Raw genomic sequence first — 21,099 nt, 5'->3', positions numbered from 1 at the left:
TATGGCTCTGGGGCTATTTCATTCAGGGCGTGGTGAGCCGGCCACCTAGTGTAACAAAAGGTGCAGCTGGGAGTTTTACCCAGGAAAGCACAAGGTTTGGGGAACTGTGTGCCAGGGACACTGGCGGAGACCACGTTGGCCTTTCTTGTCATAGGTCACCCACAGCTCCTGTCCCATTTCCCTGCGCACTTCAGTTGTCCATGACCCCTCCTGGGTGAGTTGTTTCCTAGAAAAGCTCACCGAGCTTGAGGGAACATTCGCGTGCACTGGTTTGTGTGACAAAGGGTATAATACAGGGCACACGTGAGCAGCTGGGTGAGGGGATACGCAAGGTGGGGACTAGAAGGGTCCTAAGCGCAGGAGCTCTGTCCCTGTGGCCCGGGGACCACAACCCCCTGCACGTCCCTGTGTCCACCAGCCTGCAGCTCCCCGAGGCGCATCATGTAGGCTCGGTGCCTTGCTGGCCCATGTCCAGCCCCCGCCCTGCTCCAGAGACTGAGGGACGGGCCTGACGGTTCCAAGCTCCGAATCAAGGTCTCCAGTAACCAGTCTCCACCTGGGAGCCCACCCAGCATCCCCTCTGTCACCCAGGAAATTACGAACGTCTTAGGTGCTCTTGGTGGGAAACCCAGGCCAAAGACTAAACATTCACACCAAAGAGTCTCCCAGCAGCCGTCTGTATGGGGGCTTTTAAGTCTGTGTTAGGAATTGGCGGCAGCCAACATACACATTTTGTATTATTTTACCCTATTCGGAAATAGGAGAGTTCAATTTTTAAATGTGGCTGGCATATCACTTCACCAGAGAAAGTTTATTAACGGCCAGTAAGCATAGAAAGAGGTACTCAGCATCATGATTAGTCATTAGAGAAATGCACATTAATGTTGACAATGAGGTACCACTTCACCACTGATTAGCACAGCTAAAATGAAAGAGATCAACGGCACCAGCTTTTGCCAAGGACGTGGAACACCTAGATTCTCTTCGTTGCTAGTAGCACGTAAAATGAAGAAAAAGGACTTTGGAGACTTAGTTGGGAGTTAAACATGCACCTACACTATGATTAACCCATTCGACGCCTCATGTGTGTCCCTCCGAGAGAAATGAATGCAGCGTCCACAGCAAGACTTGTCCACAAGTTTTTGTAGCAGTTTTATTCACAATGGCCCCACACCAGAAGCGGTGCGAATGCCCATCACGAGGAGAATGGATAAAAAACTGTGGCATAATTATACAGTGGAATACCGACCTATAAGCCACTTAAAAATGACGGGCACACAGCAAGATGGGTGAATATTGATGTACTGACCAAAAGGAGCCAAACACAAAGGAATACGTGCTGATTTCCCCCAATTAACTTAGCATTTTAAAACGAGAAAAAAAATCTATGGAGACTGTAAGTATTGCATGTGAGGGGTGGGGCTTTACTGGGAAGCTGCTCTGGGAAAATGTCGGGGGTGGTATCTTAGTTAATTGGTTGTTCGTTACGTGTGTGTGTGTGTGTGTACATTGGTCAAAACCTATCTAATTTTGCCCTGAAGCTCTGTGTTCTTCACTCACCGTACATAAATCTCAGGCACACATGACCTCGTGAAAACATTCCTGGAATAAACTCAAAGCACATTTCGTGCCTGATACTTTAGTTACTGGTATCTCTGTATTCCAGCATAAATGGTGCGTTCTTTTTCATCTGAGTGAAGTCTTTGAATGCTTAGACTATTGGAAGATGTATGAAGACCACCTTAGCATGGTTTGGGGAAATGCTTAGTTCTCAGAGTGAAGCCTGGGACTCCGGTTACATCACTCTGGGTTTTGGTCCTCAGCTGCCTGGTCACTAGTTTTAGACATAACTTGTCTGCTCTCTCACCTTAGGCATTCTTGGGCATTCCTAGGGGTCTCAGTGTTTTCAGCTATTGAAAACTATTCTAGTTTTCAGCTATCTAGACGAGCCATTTTAATAATAACAATCCCTATCTTTTAATCTTCAGCTGTAGGCTAGGAAACCTACAAGGGGCTTCGAAATAAGTTTTTTAATTGGCACAACACTCTTATGAGATACAGGATTGTATAAAATTGCCTGTCTTATAAACGAGGAAATGAAAATTCAGAACATTTAGGTCTGAACTGCACCCTGACTGCCTTTGATTCCAAAGCTGTGAACCATGATGTTATCCTGCCTGTCCATGGGTCCTCTCTCCACGGGACTTTAACGTGCTAACATTCTGCTTCCGGGTCAGAGCAGCAAAGGCGGAGCTGGGTGTGGACCCTAGGAAGCCAGAGGACTTGATCAGTGTCTCCCTTTTATCTCCAAGGCCAAGCACATTTTAGGCCTTGTTGAACTCAAGCAAAAGGAACAAAATAAACTGATACTCTTAAGGAGGATTATTTTTGTCATTCTACTGTCCACTCTTGCCTTTTCCCACCATATTTAGCGGGAATATATAATACACATATTGTATGTGTGTATTTTGCACCATACACATTCAGTGATTTTTACTCACTACAGTTAGGAAATGTTCAAAAATGATCAATTCTGCCTGGTTAAAAAAATTATGCTCGAAGCATTCACCAAAACACATCTATTTAATGTAGAGTAGCTGATAATAAGAGCTTAAGGATCAAGGCCCTGACTGGTGTAGCTCAGCAGATCGAGCGCAGGCCTGTGAACCAGAGGATCACCGTTCGATTCCCAGGCAGGGCACATGCCTGGGTTGCAGGCCAGTCCCCAGCAGGGGATGCACCAGAGACAACCACACATTGATATTTCTCTCCTTCTGTCCTTGCCTTCCCTTCCCCTCTAAAGATAAATAAATAAAATCTAAAAAAAAAAGGGTTTAAGGATCAGAGTGACCTTTCAGCACCTGGGACGTCGGATGAAGATGGTGTTGATGGTGAGGATGGTGGTGGAGGTGGTAACTAGGGAGGAGGGACCGTTGAGGCTGCCTGCCAGTGCCCAGGACCTCAGTGAAGACAAATCCTTGTGCCTGCTTCACGGGCTGTGTGAGTCCCTCTGACGTGAAAACATCAGACCCTTCAGCTGTGAGTCAAGCCCTGCCTGGGCCGTGCAGCTTTGCACTTGACAAGGTCCTCTTGTCCTTTACTGCAGGCCCTGGCCTTGCCTTGTTTCGGGACAGTGCTTATCTCCACTGTTGCCTTTAAAAGTTATTTCTCTTCCCTTTTTTTCAGTGATTTCATTTTAGCTAGTCTTTCATCTTTTACTTTCAAAGGGGAAATAGAAACAAGAAGGAGCAGCTCATTTGGCAAAGTACTTGCACATACTCAGTCTGCAGAAACACTTGGGTTCGGTGAAATCGCCATTGACAGTGAGACCTCCTGCCTTGGGGCTAACCCGTGGGAGTGGTCCGCCACTCCAACACCAGTAAGAACACGGACTTTGTGAAATATTGGTTTTAATTTATAGATCCAACGGCCCTTCTCCTAAATGCTAAGAGAGGCGCTTCCGTGAGTAGTTTTAACCTTGGGGAAGCCCGAATAATCAATGCCTATATTTTTAGTTAAGAAACACACATAAATTTATTATTATTTTATCAAATAAATATTAACATTACACATCAAATTTGGAACTACTGGGAGATTGAAGTATTTCAGGTGGCATTTTCACCCCAAGTAACATGTCCCTTTGACTTTGCTGGAGACAAACTAAGACTTACCTTGATAAACAACCCACTTAACTTCCCCTTTGCCCCTGTCACGAAAGAGTGACGTCCGCCCCTTCTCACAGCTGTCCTTGTTGCGTGTGCTGATCTTTATCCAGCCAGACTCAAAGCGTAATAACCCCTTACGATTACATAGAAAGCAAATCATCTGAATCTTTTCTGATACCAGAAGAGTATATAGGTTACCAAAGAGTCTACGTAATGCTTATTAATGAATACACTGGATTTCTTTCTACAAGAAAATGAAAAACTTGTCTAGGGATTCTCTTGCGTCCCTTCCAAGTGTCACCAGAATGCCCACTGTACTGCCTGCTTTGTCATCCCAGTGCCAAAAGCTAGTGTCCATGACGCTTGGGCTCTGAACAGCTGTGGCCGCACCTGCTGCTGGGGGCGGGGCACCCAGGGAGGGCCCAGCTGTGGGGAAGACCCACATCACCTGGCGGTGGGGAGGCCCGGGCTGAGGGAAAACGTTTTCTGGAACATTTCAGTCATTCTTTCTGCTAACACAGTGCAATCAGTCAGGCCTTCCCCTCCCTGAGTCCCTTCCACCTTCCAGCCCACTGCAGTCTGGCCCTTCCCTGAACTCCACCCAGCAGACCAGCAGACCAGCAGAGCTCACTGCGCTCGCAGTTCACTGCTAAGTGCCAACTTCCGCACACAGATTTCAGTGCTCACCTCGTGTGACCCTGCATTTGCTCGACACTGGCCAGCCTTTTATGTGGTCATTTTTCTTCTTCTTTTTTTTTTTTGCTTCTGTGACCCCTTTCTTCAAGTGCAGTTCCCCAAAGTAATCGGGCTCCAATCGTAGGAGTTTTTATTACATGTGTTCTGTTTTTAATGACATCGATATCAACTATGTATGAATATTTTTCTCTTTTAGAGAATGCTGATAATGTCTTTTCATAAGGAAATGCTTTCTTCTTTGTTTTTTAAATTTTATTTAATTACTGTTCAAGTGTAGTTTTCTGTCTTATACTCCCATCCCAGCCCCCCCCCAGTGCTCCCCACCTCCCTCCCATTTCCCTCCCTTCCTGTCTTAGTTTTTGTCCATGTGTCCTTTATACTTGTTCCTGTGAATCCTTCCCCCTTTCCCCTGAAATTCTCTCCCCTCTGGTCCATGTCAGCCTGTTCTCTATTTTAGTGTCTTTGGTCGTATTTTGCTTGCTTGTTTGTTTTATTGTTTAGGTTCCTATTAAAGGTGAGATCATATGGTGTTTGTCTTTCACTGCCTGGCTTATTTCACTCAGCATAATGCTTTCCAGTTCCATTGTGTAAATGCTTTCTTCTTTAAGAAAATCCTTAGCAATTTGCTCGCAGTTTTCATGTTTTAAATGTGGAGGAGCCAGTTTTCTCTAAGGGACAAAAGGAATTCTTTCAGCCCCAGCTGATGTGGCTCAGTGGATTGAGCACCAGCCTGCAAACCAAAGGGTCACAGGTTCGATTCCCAGTCAGGGCACATGCCTGGGTTGTAGACCAGGTCCCCAGTAGGGAGCGTGTGAGAGGCAACCACACACTGATGTTTCTCTTCCTCTCTTTCTCCCTTATACTTTGTCTAAAAATAAGTAAATAAAATCTTAAACAAACAAACAAAAAACAACAAGGAATTCTTTCGTGTACCAAACAGCAGCACCCAGACCTCAGTAGCATCGGTTACAAAGTTTAGAATTCTTTTCCTGTTTTGAATGTTCATTCCTGTTTTGAGTCGTGGGTTAAGGGAACAGATTTATTGACAGACTCTTGCTTCTGGATTTCAAGTGCGTCGTGTGACCGGTTGTCTGCCGTGAGTGTAACACAGAAGGGTACAAAGGAGCCAGTGACACCTTTGCGAGTAACACAGTCGAGGTTCGAACACGCGAGAGGACGAAATGCCCAGTGTTGTGCAGAGAAGGCCGAGAGCTCTGAGATCTGGGGCGGAGATTGTCTAGAATTTAGTCTGGGCCTTGAAGGGTGAGCAGAATTTGAAGGACAGTCCCTGGGGTGGGAATAAACACCTGGTTAATAGTAAAGGCAACAAAGTTGGACTGTGCCGGCCCCGCTTGATTTTGTTTAATTCAACCACATTATCCAGAGTGTATCCTCTGGTATTTTGCTAATGAAAGGATACAAGTAAATAAGGAATAATCTTATTCACATAGAATCTAACGGTCTGGGAAGAAACAAGATGGACAGAACTATTATAAGAGAATGGCTTCCTGGGAATAGGATTTGTATTGCAACCTTATTTCACTGCCTGAGCAACAGACATGGTGGCAGAAAGACCTGGGTTTCAGCGTTCCCTGCGCCTCTTCCGAGCCGTGTCCCCCTGAGTCTTCATGTCCTCATGTCCTCCTTGTCTGTCTGTCCTGCGTGGCCTCTCACAAATGGAACTGGCTGCTCTGCCCCCGCAGGCTCTTCCCAGCAGGTCGGAGAGCACGTCACAGCCAGCAGTCTCCCCGGAGTGGCGGGGCCTAGGCCAGCTTTCCTCCCAGCTCTGTCCTGCGCTCCCTACTCACCCACGGGGCCACCTCCACCCAAGTCCAGGGCGCTGGGCCCCAGCTCTCACCGTGTGTCTCCCATCACGGCCCCTCCGGTCTCGCCCTCTGAATTGGATTCCACTGCAGCGACTCCTCAGAGCCATGGCCGCACTTAGCATTTCTGTGGAAGGAGCTCGGGCTCGCGTTATCTCTGTGAGATGACACGGTGTCATCGTGTGCCAGCAGGCGGTGAGCACCAAGAGCAGTAAGCAGGGAGAGGAGGCGAGGAGCTCTCAGGTGGGGGATAGGAGCAGGGTGTGTGTGTGGTGGGGGCGGCCATCTGAGATTCAGGGTCCAGGAAGGCCCCACTGGAACGGTGACATGTGAGCAGAGACCTCGCTCAGGGGGAACGAGCCTGGAGGGCGTCTGGGAAAGAGAGGCCAAGGCAGGGGGAGCAGCCGGCACCCAGGTCCTGGGGCAGAACTGCCTGGATGTTCCGGGGGAGCAAGGAGGTGGGAGCAGTGGGGGGAAGTGGGACGCAGCAGGGGCTCTAGTTGCCAAACTCGAACAGCTTGACCGTCTCTCAGATTCCACCCTTCACGTCTCTAACCGTCGGCTGGAGTTCTGAGCCAGGTAGGGTCAATGCTCTTGTAAACCCATGGTGTGTTTTGAGAGTTTACGAATAGCAGAAAGTCTGTCATACTTGGTAGGAGGTTTTAGTTGACTCGGATCACTTATTCCACAATCTCTTACTTTGTATCTACTGCGTAGTAGGCCCTGTGTTGGGTACTGGGTAGACAAAGACGCTGGAAGGCCCTTTCCTCCAAGATGGTCGTGCCGAAAAGGCAGAGTGCTTACCTCCGAGGCGGCCAGGGAAGGATGGAGGATTTGGACTCCGCCATCAGCTCCGCGAGGAAGGGATGCTGTCTGTCTTGCTCACACAGTATAGAGCACAGAATCTAGTAGATGGAGCTGCTCCTTATAAATGTAAGGAGTGAGTGAATGAATGAATGATTTCCACGGAGGAAATGGTCGGGCAGAGGGTGACGAGGAATGAGATTTGTTGGGAAGGCCGGCGTGCGGTGCTGGCACAGAGAACAGGGTGTGCGCGAGGTGGGGAGGTTAGGAAAAACACGAGTGTCTCAGTCACAGTTTTAGATTTTCACTTGAAGGTTTCCAGGTCCACATGTGAGGCATCGTTATGGATTATATGCTTTTTTCAGTGCATTTCTTATAAACATGTAGGCACCTAGCAGCCTCCTACAACTCTATTGCTATATATGTGCCTATATTAGCCAGTTGAAATATCTACATTTTTAGCACAAAACACTTTGTTGCCCAACTTCTTTTTTAAAAAATATATTTATGAGCAATCACTCTGAAATTAGAACAGATATTATTAACATGGCAATACAAAGATGAATTCACCAGAGTAAACTAAGTAGGGAAAGAGGACAGATTTTCCTAGACGGTAAACCGAACTATTTTTTCCTACTGGTTGTGCAGTTAAACCTTCATCAAGGTATAACAAGCCCTGGAAGTGATTTCAATGGAAAAACAAAAGTGGAATAAAATTCATTTAGAACTGGTTCGCACCAGCTCTCCCGCATGTACCGTGAACCGCTAAGATCAAGTCACAGAACATTCTACCGAGGAGAAAGGGTTTAGTGAACCCGAGAAATGGGGTTTGATTTATGCCAGCAGAGCTGCCTTTTCACTGCTTGAGATTCCGTGGAAGAAAGCCCGGCCGTTTCTAAGGGAACCCCCGGATAGCGCAGCCTCAGAAAACAATTCGCTCCTTAATGAGAAACGGTTCTCCGGACGGTGGGAAAGTCCCGGCTCAAAGAAAAGACACCGCGTTTGGCAGTGAGTCTGTGAAAAGCACTTACTGTCTGCAGAGACGTTCCCGAAATTTCTACATGCATCAGACATTGGTAGGTCCCGCTGCACAATCATGCTTGCTTGTAAATATATATATTTTTTAAAGGGGTTAGGGCAACAGGAAACTTTCTGTGATAAAAATGTAGATGCTCAAACTTGCAAATATATTCAAACCAGTTACCTTCCAGGAGAATCTTGGCTCTCCATTCAGCCTTCCCTTCTGTGTTGGAATTCTAACGTCCTGGGATTCAGATACTGTGATCATTGAATTGTACGTGTGTTACGTTAACTTGCATAAAAGGTATTTAAAATCGTACAATTCAGCAGTGTACTTGTATGTTTTTTTACTCTGTTTTTAAAATGTATTCTGAAATGGCCAATAAGTTTTATTTATTTCACTTCTTTTCATTTCTCCCTCAAAAGACATTAATTAATTTTAATATTTTAACCATCATTTTTTATAATAATTTTAAGATTAAATTTTAACATCTAATGAAGCACTGAAAGTTGTAGTTAAGAAAATTAACTCTAGATATACACTAATTTCCCTAAATGTACCTATTGAAATCAGTTGCCAATACAATCATACCTATGTTTTCTCAATAACCTTTAGGTAATGAGACCAAAGTAAGAAAGTCAAGCAATCATTTCTAATCAATGTTCATCGGTGGCACGATTCAGAAACATGAGTGAATATTGAAAGGAACCGAAAAAGTGACCACCAGAAGTGCAGAGGGAAATATGTGGACATATTTCTTGCCTGGGAGCATTTCGCGTTGGTAGGTCTGTGTGAAAATGTGATGGCTGCTGTCCCTCAGGGGACTGTGGTGCCCACGGAGGCCACCGGCCATCTGCCCTGCTGTCTGCCTTCTGCCTCAGCCTTCAGCACCAGGCGGAGTTGCCAAGACCCCTCTTGTCCTCACTCGCTCTCCTCGTTTGACCCCCACTCCTTCCTCTTTCTCCTCCGGCCTTTGAAATCCCTCCGCTTCGGACAGCTGCTTCCATTTGCGGCTCTGCAGTGCACAGGGAGAAGCCCTGCCAGGGAAGGGGGCAGGAAGAAGGGGACAGGCGGGTTGCCAGCCCTCCCAAGTGTGGCGGCTCCCTGGCAGCCCACTTCGGGGCCGTCTGCTCGCTGGCTGGTGGACTGGGAATGATCGGCCGCTGAATGACGGACGATCAGAGATGGTCCAGGGACCTTTGTCCTCATCTCAGAATCCACAGTTTGGACTGGGGCTGGAGGAAGGCGGATGGTGCTGTGAGCTGTGCTCGCTGCTCCCCCCACCCTGGGGCACCCTGTCTGTGCTGGGTTTGGTCAGATCTGTGGTGTCATCAGCACTGCCTGGTGGCAGTGAAATGTACGTACTGTTTGGGTATGACATTTTAGGGGGCAGGGGTGTGACCTTTCCTGCTTCCCTTTATTCTTGACAATACGAAGACCCGGGAGGAAGAGACTCCTGTAACATTCCCAGGTATATGATGGTATGTGACGGCTAAGCCTGGGTCTGGCTCTACTTCCCAAAAAGCAGCTCGTGAAGAGAGTGAGGGAAACATCCCCTGTAAATCAACAGAACAGCAAGCAGATCCTCAGGGTCGCCGCTGTAGTGTCAGTGAGGACTTCTCTGTGTGGCCGAAAAGCAGAGACATAAATCCCGTTGCAGGGGTCAGGCATCAGGAGGGTGGACTGGCGGTTCTATCGGAATCCTGTGCCCAGCGTAGAAAGGTATAGTTCCTGCCGCAGCACCTCTGACCTGTGTCTACGTCTCCTCTCCCTCCTTTCCCCCCAGCACCCACCACAGCGCCCCGGGGTGCCTCCCAGCTCAGGCTGCAACCTTGCTGGGCGCTGTGGACCTCCTGTCGGACTTGGAAGGAATATCTGTGCTCACTTCTGTAACCCCGCTGCAGCTCGCACTGGCAAACGCGGAGCTGAGCGGAGGAGCTGCCGGCTGCGGCACTTCCTCCTGTGACCTTATTTGAGTGGCACTCACTCCGTTATCATCAGAGCCGAGCCCGTAAAGGGCAGGAACTGCACGCACGCAGGCTGCAAGCAAGCGCACGTGAAAAGAAGGAACCGCTGTGTCTGCTGAGTCAGGATCCAGGCAAGAGGTGGGTCACAGACCCCGGTCCTGGAAAAACTTGCAAATAGTTACCATCTCACTGTAAATGCAATGAAAAATATCACAAGTGCCCAGGGCACACTGAGTCTACCTGTAGCGGCGAGGACCAGGATAAGTGAGACCCCCGACTCCTGGGGCCGCCGTACCAGACTCGTCGCACCCTCTCTTCTCCTAGGAGTTTGGAGGGTTTTAGGTGGTTTGCCTGGATTTCTGGTTCGTTGAACAGACCTCTTGTGGGTGCCCTGTTTCATGGTAGACTGCCAGGCCCTTGGGGACACGATGATAAATTAGACAAGGGACCCTGCCCTCCAGCAGGTCCCCGTCTAGAGGAGGAGAAGGACGTGTAAAAGAGGAATTATAATACAGTTTTTATACCACTGAGCACGTGACATCCCTTCCAGAACACTGAGTTCCCGACGTTGGCAGAGTGTGCCGGTTCGGTGAAAACCGTGTGCCGTGCCAGGTGTGCTCCCTGGCGGACTGAAAGCGCCCACCAGCGTTGCCTGGCTCTGTGCACATTGCTGCTTCTGCCTTTCAATGTCAGCGCTTCAGGTCCGAGTGGGGAGCAAGTCTGGCCCTTGCACATCTGACCCCTGCAAATGCCGCTCTGACCAGAGTCAGTGCATTTTCTAGGGAAATGAAATGCCTTGGGTGGTAGTGTGCCCTTGTCACATCCTTGCATGGTTCCTAAATGTCACACATGGCGATAAACACAAAATGGATTAGAAATTATTTATCAGCTGAGAGAAAATGGAAGCCCTTGTATTCTACTTCCACATTTGCATTTCGGCAGACTTCTGCATGTGTGGAGAATGAGTGCTGAATTTTACAGCAGAACTTCTCTATTTGAACAAGGTGAGGTTTAGTGTGGGTCTGCTCGGGACAACTGTCCGATGTGGTTGCGAACAGTCAGTTGACGTTTAGATTGGGGTTTCTTGACCTTAGCACCGCTGACTTCTGGGGCCAGGTAGCTCTCTGTCATGGGAGCCGTCCTGTGCACTGAAGAAGTCCCGGTGTCACCCTGGGTCTCGCCCCTCGGATGACAGCACCTCCGAGCTGCAACAGCCGAAACCGACTCCAGACCTTGCCATGTGTCCGTGGGGGCGTAATGTCACCCCAGCTGAGAGCAGGTGCTCTGGATCACCTGGCCACGGGTGTTAAGCCAGGGCGCACGCTGACCACGGGGCGGCTCCTCTTCCAGCTGGGGCAGGCGTTTTGTCAGCTATGCGCCTGTGTGTCTCCGTTGCCTGATTCGCACGAGGCGCTGGCAGCCCCGGGATGCGTGAGGGGGCCCTGCCCCGAAGTAACGCCCAGCCCAACGGTCTGTAAGTTCAGTAGGCTTCTCGGGTTCTGTACGTGCGCCGTGTGATTCTCAGTAACACTTCGAAGCTGTGCCTTGGGCCTTTTTGCTAGCTGTAGTAAATATCCCAAATCGGGCATTATTACGTGGGATCAAACACCTTCAAAGCAGCAGACACCCCCTCTGATTTTCTTTAAACTTGTCATTTAATATTCTTCGAGCCTTGTGCATGGAATAAATGGAAATTTCTTGCTTTGTTTTACTACTGAAATACTTATTGATTTTTTTCTCCACGTATTTTATAAACCAACAGTTGCGTTATGGCTTTGGGGACAACGGCAGCACCTGTCCCAACACACAGAGTCCCCATTGTTTGCACAGCTGTCCACACTCTGGACATTTGTGCGCACACACTCAACTTTAAAAGAATAACTGTGTGGTAGGAAAGACCTTATAATTGTGTGCCTGAAGCTAAACTGAGTGTTCAGCTCACTATCAAGTATACAAAAACCTTTAAAAAGCAACAAGCAATCTCAAACCCTAAACTAAGCTTTATGATTCATTTAAAATTGGTATGGAGCAACCTGCAGTACAGCGTTTAATATTACATCTGAACTGGTAAGAGAGCGGAACAGCATAGTTAAAGGTAGTTAGAACAGCTAAGCAGTGATAAATGATTGCTCTTCACCAGTATAGTATCTCCCTGGCTTTTGTCCAGTCTTTTGTACATATCCAAGTAATTCAAGTCTTCGTTCATAAGCGCTATCAAGGATCTGAGTTTTATGGGTTTTTTTTATGTGTTACTGGTAAAGAAACTTCAAGGATGTGCAGTCGTTTTTACTTTTAGAATTTCTTTGATCACCGAAGGCTTTTCTGTGGAGATTTTTATTTTGCGAATCTAGCATTATTATGCATCCATGTACGCATTTATTAAGCCCTTACCAAATGCATGCATCTGAGAACCTCATCCAGAGTCACAGAGAGTTCCAGAACCTGATCTGAACCGGCACTCATCTGGACCAGTATGTGCGTCTCAACCACGACACCACAGGACTCCCCGGAGCATTCTGTGGGCACACGAGATGTGCATTGCATGCAAAAGGCAGAAATTTGACCTTGTCTTACACCTGACAGCAAAGAGCAACTCCGCGTGGATGATAGACTTCCACACCAGACCCGGAGCCCTAGAACCCCAGAAGGAAACGCAGGGGCAAGCCTCCTGCCAGTGGTCTGGCAGTGACCCAAACCGCAGCAGCAAAGGCAGATAAACAAGTGAGGCTCCACCAAGCTAAAGAGCTTCTGCACAGCAAAGGGAACCATGGGCAGAGTGGAAAGGCAGCCTACCAAGTGGGAGGGAATATTGGCAAAACATGGATCCGATAAGGGGTCACTCTCCAAATACCCGAGGAACTCCTGCAGCTGATAGCAAAAAATGAATGAATGAATGAATGAATGAGTGAATAACCCGATTTTAAAATGGGCAAAAGACCCAAGTAGGCATTTTTCCAAAGAAGGCATACAAATGGCTGACAGGTAAATAAAAAGCCCTCAGCTTCACTCACCGTCAAGGAAATGCAAATCAAAACTGCATTGACCCACTGGTTCCCAGGTGCTATGGTAACTGCTATCAGGAGGGCAAGGGGTAAGGGTGTCCAGGGTGGGGGTGGGAGGCAGGCAGCGGAAGAGCCTCTGTGTCCTGTTGGTGGGGGTGTAAACCGGTGCGGCCACTATGGAAAACAGCAAGATGCTTCCTCAGAAAACTGAGACTAGAACTGCCATGTGATCCAGTCACCCCACTTCCAGGTTTATACCCAAAGCAAGTGACATTGGTCTCTCAGAGAGACACCTGCACTGACGTTCTCTGCGGCACCGGCCACAGGAGCTGAGATATGGGAATATAATACATAATTCATGCATAACATTTATATATGATATGCATGGCATATCACTATATATTTTATTGTAACAATATATCATCGTAAATGTTACATATGTCACACGTGAATATTATCCACCCCTTGCAGATGAAGGAAGTCCTGCCTTTTGTGGCCACGTGGATATTATACCTGGGGGACATTACGCTGGATGAAATAAGCCAGACCCAGAGAGACAAATACTGTGTGATCTCACACGTGTATGGAACGCAAAATAGCCAAACTCACTGAACCAGAGAGTAGAGTGGTCGTGACCAAGAGATGTTAGTCAGAGGGTATAAACTCTGTTACACGGTCAGTGAGTTCCGGGGGTCAGGTGCCTGGCACAGCGATCAAGGTCAGTGACATTGCGTCATGTGCTTAAGATTTGCAGACAGAGTAGCTCTTGCGTGTTCTCCCCATGTGTGCATGCATGTGCCCAGGAGAGGTGACGGGTGTGTTCATGTTCTTGATTAGCACGGTGACCTCACCACGTGCTGCGCCCGGTCCTCACAGGTACGCCTCCAAATCTCACGTTGCAGCACTGAACACGTGCCCGGGCTTGAGCTGCCAGTCACCCCTCAGTGACGCTGGGGGAAGCGTGTGCCTGGTGTCCGGGCTGGCCCACCGCTCTGACGTGGCACTGTCGATAGTTCGGTCTGCGCAGTTCAAACCCCCCGGGAGAGTTTTGACTTGTTTGAAATCGATTCCCGTGGTCTGTCCCAATTGATTATGGTGAAGAGAGTAAAGGCACATCTCTCCGACTTCTAAGCTCGTTTGAAAGACTTGCCTGTTGCCTCAGCCAGTCCTTCTCCTTTAAATAAATAGCAGGACAGAGTGTGTGTGCACAGTGTAGCATTACTAAGTGACAATCATGTCACTGTCCTCAAGTAAGCATGTTTTAGGTGGTTCAAGGTAACTGGCTTCTGTTGTGTTATAAATTAGATAAGCCACCTGGCTACACGAACTTTGAAAACAGAGGTATTTGGGAAGAAATAACATTTTTATAATGAAAACTATCTTGATATATTTCCTCATTCATCTTAGTAATGCTTTTTGGCTGTTGTTTCTGGTGAAATAAAATAGCATTGACCTCGTGGTACCATGCTGGACCTGTGCTGAGACTCACTCACTTCTGAAGTCGATTTATGCAGTGTGTGTGTGTGTGTGTGTGTGTGTGTGTGTGTGTTGAGAGAGAGAGAGAGAGAGAGAGAGAGAGAGAGAGGGAGGAGAGCATGGAAAATCTCGACAAATTCAAGCTGAAGAATTAGGTAGCAAGTCAGTGTAACTGAGAAACTTAGGAGGGAAAAGGCGCCCTTGAACTTCATAGCGCTCTGACTGATCCTCCCCTGCCCGTGCCAAGTAAGGGGCCTGGAGCACTGGGGGGCTTGTTCTGCTCTGCCTCTCAGGCCCCCCTCGTGCCTTTGTTTGGACGAAGTGGTAGGGGAGGCGTTGCATTGCCAGGCTCTCGGGCAGTCACCGAGAACCGCAGCTGGCCTGCGAACCTGGGACGGCCTCCCTCCACCAAATGGGTGTCCTGGGCAGCCGGCCTCGCTGCCCAGCGTGCCCTGAATGTCCGAGCATCTCTAAAGGTCTTGTAGAATGACAGAGTGCTGTCCTCTGGGCGGGCACCTGACAGTAGACTAAATGTGGAAAATGCAGTTCGCTTTACAGAAACCCTGACAGCTTGGTTAGCGGGGCCCAGGAGCAGGGGACTGGGGACCACACTCGGGGCCAAGTCCCTGCCTCTTCTTGTGGAAGTCTCGCCTGGGGCCCGGCTCCACTCCGGCTGGGCACTGTCCACGGCCACTCTGGTACCACATGGGCAGGCTGCCCAAATTCTGAAAATGCAACTCTCTTCACAAACTTCAGGAATTCAGGAACCTACAGGAAATCTAAGTTTCGGCGTGCAACTTCTTAATACCTCCAGGTCAAAAACGTCCCCTTTTCCCCTAGATCCTCCCCAAATCTCAGCGTTACTGTTTGGCCTCCAGTGTCTGCATTAAAAGGCAACTCAGGTTGGACCCGAAATAAAGCTTCCCATGACCAGCCCCCACGACCACCGTCACAACAGCCACCGTCCCCTGACGATGCCGGGTCACCGGGGACATGGCTCGTGTGCACGTCACACTCACTGTCTCACTCCGTCCTCCCCGCACCCAGGGGAGCTGCATGTCACCATCATTTCCACTGCAACTGTGTGAGGTTGTTCTGGAATAAAGTGCGGAGATCACAGCCATTAATGCAATAATACCTTGTAATAGAAGTATAGCTCTAGATGTGCAGTGCGCTCACTAAATGTTTTCTTGGTGAGACCTGGGGGCTTCATGAGCCATTCTCTGCCTGCTGCCCTGCGCGCTGAAGACCCCGTGGGGAGGGGGACTCCCCTCTCTGTTGCTGGGACTCCTCCCAGGGGCGGCTTCGCGGGTCCGGTTTCCCCTCTTTTCTTTTCTCCCCCAGAACAATTCACATTCGAACTGTCATCTCTCAGATGTCCATTCGGAGGAGTATCTGTGAAGTGCTTGGGGGGAAGGGCACAGTGTGGCGGTGGTGGGGGGCACTCCTGACCCCGTGCTGGTAAGTGAGCCGGGAGAGGGGCCTGGCCCAGCCAGAAGCCAGACCCTGGGCGCTGCTCACCGTGTGGGCCGAGGTGGCAGCGCCAGAGCAGGCTGAAGGGCAGGGAGGCTTCTGACCTCCTTACTCCTGCTCACGGGGCTTCTGAGTGTCCTTTGCAGGCCACTTTGCCAGTGACTTTGAGAAGGAGCGATCTGCAATAAATTAGGTCTCTTGCTGAGGAAGGAAAAACCCCAGTGAATCTGTAAATATTGAACCTGTGGGTCAAACAGTCTGAGTTACCCTTCTGGTCACATTGAAGGTTCCTGACTGTGCGTTCTGGAGCCGGAGGGTTAGATCCCACTTTACTGCTCCGCCACTTCCCCAGCAGTGAACTTGGCACCTTTGGGATGTTGCTCTGTGATGTGAACAGGGGAAAAGGAAACCCCCCAAAGAGTTAGTTGACAAAACGGGTGCATTTAACGACAACAACGAAAGGGACCTTCAGTTCCATCCCGTTGTGCCGATGACCCGTCTGACCCTTTGTCGTCTAGTCACACCGGGACAGGATGACCGCGTGAAGGGCCTGCGGTGTCAGCAGGCGTTGGGGACGACCCCCTTCTCCCCCGCTGTCACGGCTCCTTGTTGTGTCTTTAAAAGAATCAGTCGGACAAGCCCACGAAGCCCCGAGGCACTCGGGGAACCACAGAAACCACGGCAGGGCGGCCCGTTGGCAGAGGCGTGACTCCTGCCCCTCTCGGGGGGCTGGCTCTCCCCACCCAGCGCTCTCTCGAGTTTTCCCCCAGATGTTATGACTTCATGTCACCGCGTCACGCTTAGTCTATTGGAAATTCATGTGTCCTCTGTAATTTAGGTTTTAAACAGCATATGGTTTTACCCTGTTATTAAAAAGATAAAATCATCTGCCTTCCCTGAATGGGAGACTAGCATTCTTCATATTCTTCTGCAGACTCTGGGAGGAAAGAAGGGATAAACCTAAGCAAACAAGTGTCGGAGGTCCTTGACACTGGGAGGACCCTGTCAGCGGGGCAGGGTGAAGACAGAGAAAGTGGGTTTTGTTCTGAATGTCCCTGCCGGAGCCCCTTTGCAAGAAAAGGAGCCGCCGCCCATGTGCGAGGCCCCTGAATGAACTCCATTCATTCCGAACTTGGAGCTGTCTCTGCAGCCCCAGAGAGAAGCAGGACTTATAACCTAATTTCTTCAGTGCCAGGATCAGCAGAGGGAAAGCCCAGGGGTCATTATGAAAACTCTGGTGATTATATAATTCTGTATCCACTGATCATATTTGTGTATTTGAGTGACCACTCTTCAAAACGATTATAAAGTGGGTTGGCAATGCGGTCGTATCACATTTCACACATTGAGCAACATTTTTAGAAAATGGAGCACTCCCCCGTAACTTGTTTATTATGGTTAGGGACGTTTAGAAAACTCCACTAACGCACACCCTGAGGGTTTAAGAGAAGCGCCCTTAATGCTGTGTTTAAGGACACACCATTTAAAATCCGATGAGAGTTCAAAACTCCAATTCTGTCATTTTTTCCCTTCGGTTTCCACTCTTACCTGCAGGAGTCGCTGGGAGGTGAGCGTCCGTTTGCAGCTACCAGTGATGGACGCCCGTGCCACTGTCGTCTCCTAGGGGCACCTGGGGTGAACTCTCTTAGTCTGGCCGTGATCTGAGTGTGTCACTTCTTGCTCAGAGCCCTTCGCCGCCTTCCCAGGGCCCTTACAGGAAAGCCCAAACCCACGGATCCCCGTTCTGGCTTCTGGCTCTGCATCTCTGCCTCCGTCTCATCTCCTGCCATCCTTCACTCACGGAACCTCCTTCAGTTGGCCTGGCTCTTTCTTCCCGGGGAGTGTGGTGTCCCCGCCTGGAACCCTCTGCCTCCCCAGCTTGTGTGCGTCTATGGTCTGTCCAGCCCTTTCCTACTCTTGAGGTCTTAACCGTAGGTCACATTTAAGGATGACTTTTAGTTGAGTAGCAAAGTAACGACTTAATGGTCTTTTGAGTTTTAGTTAATATCACAGCTAGCCTCACTCACCAAGTCCATGACAGCCTAAAGCCAAACAGTGGCAGCTGGCCTTTTTCAATAGTAAGTTATCAGGGCCCCCAAGGATACAGTTGGAGCCGGCGACTTTCCCTGGTGCGAGGGAGAGAGTGAAGACGACCGTGGAAGGGACGGCCATTAATTGGGTGGGCGTCCTCAACCCTCTCTTCAGACTCAGGCGGTCCTTCAGACTTTTAACACACACAGCTGGCGCCGACTTGCTGCTCAACCCCGCGAACAAACGCGCAGTGTAGCAAGTTCCTCTCGGTCTGGTTTCAGTTGGTCTTGGCGACTGATCCCCATTCCTGACCACACGGGTGGACCCGGAGGGTGCTGGCTGAGCAAAATGAGTCAGACGGGGAAGACAAGTCCCATATGGTCGGTCTGCTTACGTGTGGAATCTATAAGCAAGCAAGACACACTTCTTAGCCCATCTCTTTCTGCCCACTCCAGAAGAGAAGTTTCTGAACGAAAGTAGTTCTATAAATGAGTGCCCAGTTGCAGAGGCTGCTGGTTGCCCCCTGGGCAGTTGTGCCCCTGGGGGCAGGGTCTCCGACTGGCGACCATCCCCAGGGCGCTCTCTTCCTGGCAGCCCGCACGTGGGAGGGAGTGCCTGGCGAGGGCGTCAGGAGCGTCCCTCATCCCTCGGGAGGGAGTGCTGTGTCCCTCCCTCATGGCCTCCGCCTTTCCTGCTCTGCCCTTCTGGAATGGGGCGCTGCCCTCCAGGTGCTGTGGGACCCACAGCCAGGTCAGTGCGTCCCAGTTCCTGGCAGCCTGGGTCCCTGCGCCAGCCACGAACCACATCCCAGACATTAAAGTCAGTGAAGAACCATCTTTACTAAGCTATTGTTTCTCTCATTTGCTGCTACGCCTACTCTTACCTAATACAGATACTGAATCTGTCATTTGTAAAAAAAAAACTCGCTCTGCATTTGTTACTTGCCCCAAATAACTAGCCCCGATCAACAGCATTTTACTAAAGAAACCGTTGCTGCCTATTCATAGATGAATAGAGTCAGGGCCAGAGCAGTTTCAACTCAGTTCCTGGGTCCAGTGCTCATCACGGTCAGGCCGCAGTCTCGTCCTGACCGTCAGTGGGAGGGGAGACTTCTGGGTGCAGATCTGTGCCCTCTGGCAGGTGTCGGTCTCCTGTGGCTCCTCACGGCCACTGTCCAGGCAGCTTAAACGAGGCCCTCCAAGTGCCATCGCCCCAGGTGCCAAAGCCAGCCTGGGAACCAGTTTCCTGGGCTCCAGTTTGCTAACTTCGTATCATATCGCCCACCAATCTTTTCAAGCCTCCTCATTATGTCACAGCTTCTTAACCGAGGCTGGTAAACAGTTTCCCTTGTGGACCAGAGGATGTCCTTTCACACCCACATCTGCATGATCGAGAGCTTCGAGGATCTTCGTGTTCATTACATGAGGCAGTGCTTCCCACTTCCTCGGGGAAGGGGGCACTTCGGGAAGGAAGTGTAGACAGAGCACACATGCGACCCAAGCCCTCCCCAGGCTCGGGGAAACTGTGGTTGTGACCGCTACCTACACTGTTGACCCAGCTGGTGGGCAGTGAGCTACCGTTTCCAGTCCTCGGGGAGTCAAGCAGCCCATTCGTTGCCTGAAACACATAAGCCTGATGGAAAAATCCACACGCAGAGAAAACTCGGCGGCTGATTTGAAGCCTAGCCAGCTGAAGCTGGCGTTTTTAGTGTGCACTTTGCATTTAGGATCAAGGCCCGGGGCACTCAGATTTCACTGTTGTTCGGTGTCCCGAGGAACCCAAATATGGACAATCTTAGTGAAGGATTTTCCTCTATGTGGTCTCTGATTGTTTAGGTCATTCCTCCATATCGTCAGAAGGACAGTTCTCGTGTAAGGATATGCTCACCGTGACCTTTCTCCAGCCCATTTTGGAAGGAAGCCACTTTGGGGAGGTCTCTTTTGAATTTGTCCGCTCAGTGTGTATTTTCTTCCTTTTGCTTGTGTGGAGTAGGGGCTGCATATTGATGACTGAGTCTGGATTTCCGCCAGGCATTTATTTTGAGGCAACTTCTCAGTCCTTTGGCACTAATATCAACCGGCCACCCTGTCGTACAGTCTCTTTCCCTGGAGATGACATATAGCCAGGAGGGGGGAGGCTGGGGGTCCTTCAAAGACTCTGTAAATGTGTGAAAGTTTATATTAAAGATTTCTGGGTAGACACATGGCCCAGGGAGCTTCTTAAATATAGTAAAATTCATTATTTTTTAAAGGAAATATTTTTAAACCTCTTCCTTGCGGTTGCATTCAAGTCTCTAATTTGAACTTTCCTTAATAGTCAATTCTTCTTCAGCCTTCTTTTCCCCTCCTACAGCATGAAGTATTTTACATAAATGGCTTTTCTTGGTGTAAACATTTGGATTTTAAGGAATTGTAGGCCCCAGCTGTTTTCCTACATCCCACCATTCATTTGAGGCTCCACATTCTTAGTGTTTGGCTTTCGTATTTCCACGCCCTGGTACCTAGTGTGGCAGAGCTTTGACATGAAAGTCAGAAGTCTTAAATGTTACTTGATAACCTTTGACCAGTCAGTGACCTCTGCACTTCTTATTAGTAAATTATATGTGATAACCAGTAATCAAGTGAGCTATACATTTGTTTGGGCTTGCCTAACTAAAGTCAGAGAAGCAGTAACTAATTACTGGTCATTAATGCATGTAGGAATTGCAGAGGAGGCAATTTTCATCATTCATTGGACTTGGACTGGAGTAAAGGAAGAACAGTGTCTTCAAACATTATCACAGGAATAGTTTAAAAGGCTACCAGTCTTCCCGCTGAGCAGCGTGAGCTATTTTTGTGAAACTTTCCATGATTGTAGTGAGTTTTTTCAGCAGTCCTAAGAAGCAGATGGTGATATCATAATCATATTTCTTCTATGCATTTAAAAACCAAAGTAAAGCACCCTCTTTCACGACTCCTTGATTTGTTCACGGCCTTGCAGACCCAGCTTGGGTTCCTTACTCGGCATAAAAACTCCTGCAATTATTTCATATGCCAACACTTCCTCCCTTTTTGCGTGGTTACATATTACCTGTCCTGGGACACTCATTCTCTTCTCTCCTTATATAACAAAACTAGATTTTAGAAAAGGCCTGAAATCCCA

Source organism: Artibeus jamaicensis, unplaced genomic scaffold (genome assembly GCF_021234435.1).
Source record: "Artibeus jamaicensis isolate MK-2021 breed Jamaican fruit bat unplaced genomic scaffold, CSHL_Jam_final scaffold_1689, whole genome shotgun sequence".
In the NCBI taxonomy this organism is placed as follows: Eukaryota; Metazoa; Chordata; class Mammalia; order Chiroptera; family Phyllostomidae; genus Artibeus; species Artibeus jamaicensis.
Note: the sequence above shows the minus strand (reverse complement) of the source record.